We start from the raw sequence: 10,352 nt of genomic DNA, 5'->3' as shown, positions 1-10,352 counted from the left end.
CGATCAGATGTTAAATCATCTAGTAACAAATAAGCTCCTTTTTATATTCGCCAATTTTTACAGAAATCGCCCCACTTCTATTCCTTTTTCACCCTATGAAAGGTTGCTCATTTCTGAGAAACGGTTCACTTTACAAGCAAAGTGGTAAGGGACTTTTTTGTTCAAAATCGTGTCAGCTACATTTTTTGTTTGAAACTTTTTTTTTTCCATGTACAGATTTCTGGGAAATCGATGTTTTCCGTTTTTTACCCCCTTTAGGGGGCAATTTCTGACGAAGCCCGGAGGTACAAGTGGTCAACTTTTTTGCATCTTTTTCGGAGACTACTAGTGGACATCCATACCAAATTTCAGCCAGGTCGGTCATTTTTAGAGGTTCAGTGGTATTTTTGCCTCTGACGACTGGACTATTACCGATCGCAGAAAAATTTCTTATGCTCCTTTTTCGAGAGTTGCGAGTTCACGAGACGGGACAGATTTTTTATCCACACAAAGTGGCCGAGACTGTCGTTGCGTGGATCTTGCAGATACAGCATGTTGTGACACGCTTCTCCTTCTTGTCGCTAGTGAGCCATAGAGGAAGGACCTGTTTATTCTCGATGCCGTGAACGTTGATCGACATCGCGTTTAAACGTTCGAATTTGTTAATGTCTTTCAATATCATTGGAAATTCGATGCTCGCGAGATTCAATACTGCAGTGTAATGTGGATATGATGACTCTCGCTCCGTATTCTTTTCAGCCGGGTACAGAGCGGCGACCACCGACCACGCGAAGCATGCATTGTCCGCCGTACGCACACTGATCACCGCTCGTTTCGTCGCTATTTCCCGCGGCACTTCGAAGTGACATCCCGCGCGCATTGGATTTAGTTTGTTCACACTAACAGTCACGTTGAGGATTCGCGATAGCGCCCACCCGCTGTCGCATTCCTGGAACTCTTCGAGCGACGTCAGCGTAGGCTTGATGACGTGTCGCTCGTACCACTCGCGCAAATCGGTATATCTCAATGTTCTTAATGTTTATATTCTTAATGGCACGTTTATCTTTCGTCGCGAACTCGCCGTTGAATGCGGTGTTTACTTTTACGCTATCGTGTCTTTCTATAGCGTCTCGCATGCGCTCGAGCATTATTTTTCTCGCGTCTTCCAAAAACCGCCGCTGCTCGATGTAATTAGAATTTATCACCGCGCCCGTCAATATGCGGCTTTCAAACACGGCGTCGATCCCTCTCCAGACGAGAGATTGCTCGTTGCCACTCGCGTATTCGTCATTCGCGTGCCCACCACCAACGTGCACGAAACGTCGCTCCAATTGCGATTTTGCACCCGCGAGTCGTGCGATCCTCGCCACCACAGATTGTCTATGCCCAACAGCGAGGCGCGGACGTTTGGCACGACAAAGTTCTTCGAGCCGCTCGATGCACTCGTCGCATCGTTGCAGCCACGCGAAACACTCAACCAGAGTAGCGACCTGACCGCACTGCTCCAGCAGTTCGCGTTCCACTCGCTCGTGATTTTCCATGTTTTTTAAAATCAAAGTTTTAAGATCACGTCATACTCTTATATGGAGCACTTGCACATGACTCGTTTACATACGTTGCAGCACCGCCTCGTATAACGTGATAACGTTCTATCACTGTGCCATTATGTTTGTGTGCGAAAATGCACTGTTCACACTCTCTCTCTCTCAAAGCATCGATCTTTGCATATATCGAAAAACAAATTTGGTATATGATCACGAAGCCCCTGCCACATATTGTCAATAATCAACATTTCGACACACTTGTCACTACCCGCGGGAATCTTAATGCACGTGCACCAACGCTGGATCTTATCTGCGATTTTCTTCGCCCAATAATAATCGTCCTTTATTACATTGACATTTATATTTTTATTGTCATCGTTCTTACATTCTTCTCGTAACCGCGTATACACTCTCTGTCGCGCGAGTAAAGACCAGGCAGAAACGGACGATGTTATAACTTTTCCATGTTTCTCACCGCGTATACCTAATTCTCGGTCGCGTAGAAACTGCACCGGCGGCATTCGCACACCATTTATGTCTCTCTTTCGCTGATTACCGAGAACGTACAACACATCATTTACAGCGTCACGGTTTTCCCACATATTTTCCATGTCTCGCTCACAATACTGTTCAAAATAGTTTTTAATTTGTGCACTGTGGACATCTGTTGCATGGATGTATAGTGTACAGTGCCACTCTGCAGTTCGTGCAAAACCGACCGCTCAGCGCATCAATATAATTGATATTGTGTTTCTTTATAAAATGCATTCCCACAGTGTCGATGTCAGCCAAAAGGACCATGCATGCAGCACATACGGTTAAAGGACCGCCCGTTGTGTAATAAGACTGAATCATACAGTATTTGGTACGGTCGTTCAGTGCACGGATTTCTGCAGCTGGTATAAATTTTTCTTCAAGATCCGTTTCGTATTCGCTCGCGTCACTGGTAAAACCGGTGTCGTCGGATAACACGGATTCTTCGTCGGATGAATCTTCATTCAGTATCTCCTCAAAATCTACTTCCAAGTTTTCTGCCATTTCTATTATCAAACACACTTCATCTCAAATATTCGCGAACTATTCAGGATCCACGTTTCCAATGTTCTCGGCTATGTCCGCTATATCCACGACGTTCGCACGATGGTTAGCCACACTTTTCGCACTGCTCTTATTGCGATCGATTCGACAATCTCTCAAGGCATCAACTGAGGTGTCGAGCACTTATGACATATTATATATTTCGTTATGTCCAGTGGACTCCACGATTTCTCCGTTTCGTGAAAATTCTGACAAAATAGTCGTTAGGTCAAAGCGCGAATATAAAACTCGAACGTTAACGGTCACCGATCGGCGAGCATGACAATATTCAAGAAACGTGTCATTAGAAATCTTCCCAACGATATTGGAAACATAAGCAAAAAACATAGATCCTCAGAATCGTCAGATCCATGACAATAAAATTTATAGCAAACCATGTAGAGAAAATCATATTTCCAACTGCGTAAAAGCAAATTGAAGGGCGTTTTCTCGTCAAACAATGGGGAGTTGGTAAAATAAAATATGGGATCACAAAGCGTAGCTTTTAATTTTTTAGATCGTCAATCGCAAAATTTAAGTAAATACTATCTAGACGAGAGAACGCATGTTCAAGTAATAAAAGAGAAATTGTTGACAAAAAAAAAGGATGCGTTCGACTCGGAGTATTCGCCTCTGTGCGGATACCTGGACATCCTGCATTCCACATTTACTGCAGAAGAGTTATATTTTTTTTTGTTTAGCAGCCGAAATATCGGCGCTTCTCTTAACACTTCGCGACATGTCACCGATCTGACATTCTATATAAGCAGTGTACAAAGCTTTTTTCATTCAATTGGAAACTTCGATTACGAGCGATAAGACATGGATCGAGTAAAAGATTATATGCATCGAAAATCGGTCGAGCGCAAGGGGTACCGTCCCTTGTCACCATGTCCGCCAAGTCTCCCACCACAATCGAAGGAAAACCCGAGATATTGGGAATATCCCAACGAAAAAGCATTAAAGTCGCCAACGAATTCCTTATCAGCGCAATCAAAATATAAGCCATAAGGTATTGCATTTACGGTGACTAGTGCTAATGCATATTATTCTCTGCTGAAAAAGCGAATAGTGATCAAAAAGTTTTTTTATTCTCTTTTTTCCAGAACCCGCTGCTAGCGACGTCCGAGCCACCGATCGTGTTCGAACGCTGCTGATCGCAAAAGAATATTATAAAATAAGAAAAATCGGTGTAATAACATGTGAATAAAAATAAATTCGTTCGCATCATTATATATATGTACTTCCTTTTACTACCCATCCGTCGTATCCTTTGCCCTAGTAAAAGAAAAAGAAAAGAACACAGCGTATTGTGAAAACTAAGTTACAAAAAGACAAAAGGAAAAAGAGGTTGTCGTACTTTTACGGGCGGGCGGCGGCCCACGGCGGCAGCGACGGCGGTGTCCCGCAATGCATTTTTGGGGTGGTCGCTGGGTCGCGGCAGCGACCGGGGGACCTTCTCCGCGCTCTAGCCACATAGAGTTAGAAGAACTCGCCTACTATACCTACTCTCAATAATTACGAAACTTGGTTGTATTTAGGTATTGTATTTAAAATATAATTAATAAATATTGTTTCTAGAAAAATTACATTACGCTATATCTTGGTCGAAAAACGGTTGAAGCATATACCCTTTGTAACACTTTTCGTTTTATAACTATTTGTTTTTGTATTGTTTTTTGTTCATGGCAATATTTCCTTTTTTGTGATGTTTTTTGTTGTCCTGTACGTGACTGCAGTCCCCAAAATCTTACTGCCATTCCGCATGACGTCATACCCCCACCACCGAAGAATCCCCGCGCTACGCTTCCCCTCGCCAACGAGTATCCCCCGCACCCCGCGTTCCCCTCAGAGGACCTGAGTTAGAACCGGCCTACTATACCCACTCAAATACGTTACATTTTTAACATCTGAAAAAGAACAACCACTATTTAATAAACAAATTTCGTTTCGTGAAAAATTAATTGTTTGGACTGATAAACATAAAGTAGAACTTTAACCTCTTTACTTCATATACTAAAAAGTGAAGGTCATGATAATCTTCCTAACGACGGTAGAATATTAATGAATACTTCACATCCTACAACACTTAATAAAAGATCAAGCGGTTATTATTATCACTATGGTTTGCAAAACGATATAACCGATAAATTAAAACAATTGAGTATCTCAATTACAAATTATGTTATTTACATTAATGTTAATATCGGTCTCCCTATTTCAAAAAGTTCTAAAATCAGTTATAGCCTATTTTAGCTCAAATTGTTTCAACAGATTCTGTACCTTTCCTTATTGGTGCATATTATGGATATCATAAGCCAACATCTGATAATTTCCTACAACACTTTGTCACAGAGTTTATGCCATTATGTACAATCGGTTTTACATATGAAAATAATATTTATTATGTTAAAATTAAAGCAGTAATATGTGATAATCCTGTACGATCATTTGTAACTTATACAAAAGGTCATAATGGTTATTTTGGATGCAGTAAATGTACTGTTGAAGGAAATTATAAAAATGGTGGAATGCTTTTTCATGCAAAATTGTGGCGATTTTGACGTGAGAAACGAAGAACGTGGAAAACCACCGAAAAAGTTTGAAGACAACGAATTGCAAGCATTGTTGGATGAGGATGACGCTCAAACTCAACAACAACTCGCGGATCAATTGAATGTGACACGAGAAGTCGTCTCCATCGTTTGAAATCTATGGGAAAGATCCAGAAGATGGGAAAATGGGTTCCACGTGAACTGAATGAAAGACAGCAGGAAAATCGAAAAACCACTTGCCAAATGCTGCTCGCCAGGTACAAAAGAAAGTCACTTCTCCATCGAATTGTGACTGGCGATGAAAAGTGGATATATGTTGAGAATCCTAAGCGTAAAAGATCATGGGTACCTCCAGACGAACCATCGACATCGACTGCAAGGCCAAATCGCTATGGATGGAAGACAATGCTCTGTGTTTGGTGGGATCAGAAAGGTGTGATCTATTATGAGCTGCTAAAACCTGGCGAAACCGTTAATAATGAACGCTACCGACAACAAATAATCAATTTGAATCAAGCTTGGCGTGAAAAACGACCGGAATATCAAAAAGGCAACACAAAATAATTTTGCTTCATGATAATGCATCATCACACACAGCAAAACTGGTCAAGAAAACGATTGAAGCGTTTGGTTGAGAAATACTTTCGCATGCTGCTTACTCACCAGACTTGGCTACGTCCGATTACTACTTATTTGCATCGATGGGACACGCACTTGCTCAGCAGCGCTTCACTTACGAAGATGTACGAAAATGGCTAGATGACTGGTTTGGCTCAAAAGAGCAACAATGTTTTTGGCGTGGCATCCACAAATTGCCAGACAGTTGGGAAAAATAGCTAGCGATGGGCAATACTTCGAATAAAATATTTTTTATCATTTTCATGCAATGAACGTGTATTTTTTATATATTTAAAAATTCCGGTTTCATATTTACATGCCTGGTAATGAGTATGCAAACGAACTTTTACTGTATTTTGTTCACCATTATAAAATTTTATATGGTAAAGATAATATGATTTACACAGTATATAACCTAATACACTTGAGTAATGTTGCTAAACAATTTGGACCATTGGATAGCTTCAATGCTTTTACTTTTGAAAACCACTTGCATAGTTTTAAAAAAATATTACGAAAGTATGAAAAGCCTCTGCCACAAATACTGCCACAAATATCATTGAATAATTGAAAAGAATACAGCATGTAAATTTAAAAACAAAGTACAAGTCCAGAAAAATATCCAATCTTAATTTTATAAAACAAAAAAGAAATTCCATTTGGATGTTCTTCGTCTTATGATACATTGAAATTTCGTGATTTCAAGTTATCTTGTTCTTCACAAGCAGATTGTTTTTGTTTTATAAAAAACTAGTACATCCCCTGCGCGCGCTACGCGCGCGCTGCTTTATTATATTCTTCTTTTTAGACATTATGAAATATAAAAAGCATAATCAATTTTTAAATATTTCAATAATTAAAAAATATATTTATATTAATTTAAATTAAATTAAATTAAATTCACAATTAAGTTTTAATTAAAATTAAACTTTAAATAAACTTATTTAATATTTTTGTATTTTTAGACTTTTTATCGTCACAATTTTAGTTTTCATCGCTTCGATCCATTTCTGGATTTATATTAAATAATAATTACGTTTCCATGATCATTTTAGTATATTTCATTTCTAATTCCTTTTGTTGTTGCAACTATTGATGTATTAATCTGATTATTAATCTGACTTTGTTTCTTAAAATATTTAAGTCTTAGTCTTCTATCTTTATATGTAATTAGATTAATGATGCAATTGCAAATGAATTATTATAACCTCTTTTTTTTTTAATTTATTGGATTTAGCATGAAGAGGTTGCTGGTGCCTACTCTTCTCTTTTTATTTGATGGAAGTGACATGATTCATTGGGTAAAACATTCATCCGCCATATTGGTTCAACCATTTTGATTTTTTAAATTTTGAGACCGGATTCAAAATGAACGACTCTCTAAACCTTTGGATATAACATTTCCACGGAAACGAAGTCTACCATATTGTTTCAACCATTTTTAATTTTTAAATTTTGAGACCGCATTCGAATTCAGCGATCCCCCCCAATCTTTGGATACATTTCAACAGAAACGAAGTACTTTTACAGTCTCAACGAAAAGAGGCTTCAAAGCAGATAACACGGCAATTTTAAGAGAGGATTTTAATTTTGATACCTGATTCAAAATCGGCGCATCCCAATACTTTTGGACACAATATTTCCACGGAAACGAAGTACTCTAACAACCTCAACGAAAAGAGGCTTCAGGGCAGATAATATGCTATTTTTATGAGAGGATAATGCAATTTTGATGATTCATCATAATGGATTAAAAAATGGAAATCCTGTCATGATTGGTCAAGAATTTAGAAAGTATTCATCTCTCGAGTTTTATCCATGCAATTCGCAGGATATGAATGTTTTTGTGATTTCTAACAATTTAACTGAACTAAAATGTTTTTTTGTGAACGAAATCGTAAGAAAAGCTGTATTGTTTGAAGAGGACAAATTTTGTGTCTTTCCACTTCTTCATTTAGATTTGGTATAAGGTATACAAATTAATGAAAAACACAAAATTAGTTCTTAATTTTTTATACTTATTTATTTAATTATTGTAATTTTATATTACTTTTTAATATAGATGTTTAAAGTTGCAATTGGCTATGGCTGGTGCTCACCCAGTGAGAAATGACAATGGAATCGACATCGAATCGATATCGATTCGATGTCGATTCCATTGTCATTTCTCACTGGGCAGTTGTGTCAAAATTATGGCTTAACACTGACGAGAAAATATGTTTTTGGCCCTCATACGGTGTTGATGTGTCAAAAGCAGTAAAGAAAATGTTACCTCCACAAACTTCATGGGAGAGCATTCCGTACAAATATCTCATAGGACTATTTGGTAACAGCAAAAACAATAAATAGATTAAATAGTTTTTAACTGTAGGATGAGCGCGATAGGATAGAGAGGGGTTAGTTGCAACATTTTTTATTCAAATTATTAAAAAATAGATTTTATTGAAACATCTAAGTTTTTAATATTAGTTGTGGGATACTTTTGGCTCAACAAGCCTCATACCGTTGATTAATAACGAAATCGATTAGATGAACTCAATGCACACTGGTGCACATTAAGGCCGTTGTATACAAATTAACGCAAAAATGTTTATAAATGAACATAAAAATCGAATTAATCGAGAAATACACTTTATTGTGCTGTTAGGTAAAATATGTATTTTATAATTCGAAATATTTGCATTTTACTTTTACGCTTAAATTAAATCAGTGTACAACGGCTTTAATATGCATCAGTGCGCACTAGCCTTATAAAAATTTTTCACCGTTTTTTAGACCTCATATGGAGCGTTTTAGCCCGTTCTTGCTTGTTCCTTTCACTCGCAAGCACTCGCAGTGTATCATGAAGGAACGATAGTGAGTATACACGAGTACACAATGAGTACTTTTGAGGAGATTGTCCATTTTCAATACTCGTTTTTCCGCTGATGAACGACAAACGTATATGCGAGTATCTTTGAGTGAATCGTCCGTTTTCAATATTCGTTTTTCCGTTATGTGTATTTTTGAGTGGATTGTCCGTTTTCAGCTGATGAATGAGAACACGTTAATACATTTCTCTTTTACTCGTACATTTACTTATCATTTATTTAATAATAATGAATTATTATTGTACGAATTTTATTTTTATTTTGACACAATTAATTTATCAATGGTTATATATAACTGTAATATATTCACGCCCGCGGTGTTCGTGTGTGTGTGTATGTGCATACACATCAGAGTTCTAGTTTATAATCTATCACGTCCCTTAATTATTTTTAAGATTAGGGTAATCACATTAAATATAAAATATATTTAAAAAAAAGTTGTTTAATTTGAAATGATCTTCCTAATCTGCATGCAAAAGTATTAAGATAGACTTGTCAAAATATTAATATTAGGTATGGGAATAAGTTTCCGCCCATTAGAGAGATGTCGTTAGTAGCACTGCTTGTGTGTTTGATAAAACGGCAATACATGTATTTGAAGTGTGTTTTCAAGCTTTTGATCCCAGTAGTTGATATTCATTCGAAGCGATTTGTTTGAACTAAGCTTTGAAACAAACACGATAGGAATGGGACAATAGGCACGATAAGCTGATTCTGCTACGTGACAACGCTATGTCACACATTGCAAAACCGGTCAAGAAATACTTCGAAGGAGTGAAGTGGGAAATTCTGCCCCACTCGCCGTATTCACCGGACATTGCTCCTTCAGATTTCCATTTGTTCCGGTCCATGCTGTCGGCTTTTTCTGGAGAGCGATTCAATTCTTATGAAGATATCAAAAAATGGCTTGATAAATAAATCGCTTCAAAAGAACCAAATTTCTTCCTTCGAGGAATTTGTTTATTACCTGAAAGGTGGGGGAAAGTTGTCGCTTCTGATGGAGCATACTTTGAATGAACTTACTTTGTAATGTTTTTTTTAAATAAATACATCTTTTTCATTTAAAAAGGGCGGATACTTATTCCCATACTCAATAGTTTATGAGATATATTACACTTTATTCAGGTATAAATATTTCATGAACTATTTTTAACAGTTGTACTTTAATATTTTTATGCACAGAATAATGAATTAAATCAATTGGTTAATCATTCAAAATCAAAATATGTAAAATGTTAATGTCTAATGTCTTTTTGAGGTGCGTGTGTGTGTGTGTTTATATATATATTTGGATATATATAATACAGGGAATGGAAAGTTATTTTTTAAAAGTAACAAGTTACAGTTACTCGTTACCGAGTAGGAAAAGTAACAAGTTACCGTTACTAGTTACCGATTTTTAAAAGTAACTCGTTACAGTTACCGTTACTTGAGAAAGTAACTTTTCGTTACTTTTCCGTTACTTTTTTTTAAATCGACGACCAACAATCACAGCGGACTGGCCTAGAGGCTTCTCTAGTCTCAAGCGCATTGTAAAAAATTGTGTAAAATTACAATTATTATACTGGATAATTTTGAGATCCATTATAATAGCTGTAAACGTCCACACGTTTATATATTTGCAATATGCAAATAAAAATAATTTCTTGGTTTGGAACTAAGCAGATTGTGGAAGTACAATTACAATGTGTATGTGTAGCTACAGGAAC

At 37.1% G+C, this 10,352-nt stretch overlaps 1 pseudogene; it reads right to left on the bottom strand.

Annotated features, from left to right (window-relative positions):
* LOC108767440 (uncharacterized) overlaps positions 1–859 on the bottom strand; it is a 1,988-nt pseudogene extending 1,129 nt beyond the window's left edge.
* Positions 860–10,352: the final 9,493 nt, after the last annotated feature.

Source organism: Trachymyrmex cornetzi, unplaced genomic scaffold (genome assembly GCF_001594075.2).
Source record: "Trachymyrmex cornetzi isolate Tcor2-1 unplaced genomic scaffold, Tcor1.1 scaffold677, whole genome shotgun sequence".
Lineage (NCBI taxonomy): Eukaryota > Metazoa > Arthropoda > Insecta > Hymenoptera > Formicidae > Trachymyrmex > Trachymyrmex cornetzi.
Note: the sequence above shows the minus strand (reverse complement) of the source record. Positions and strands in the feature narration are given on the sequence as shown.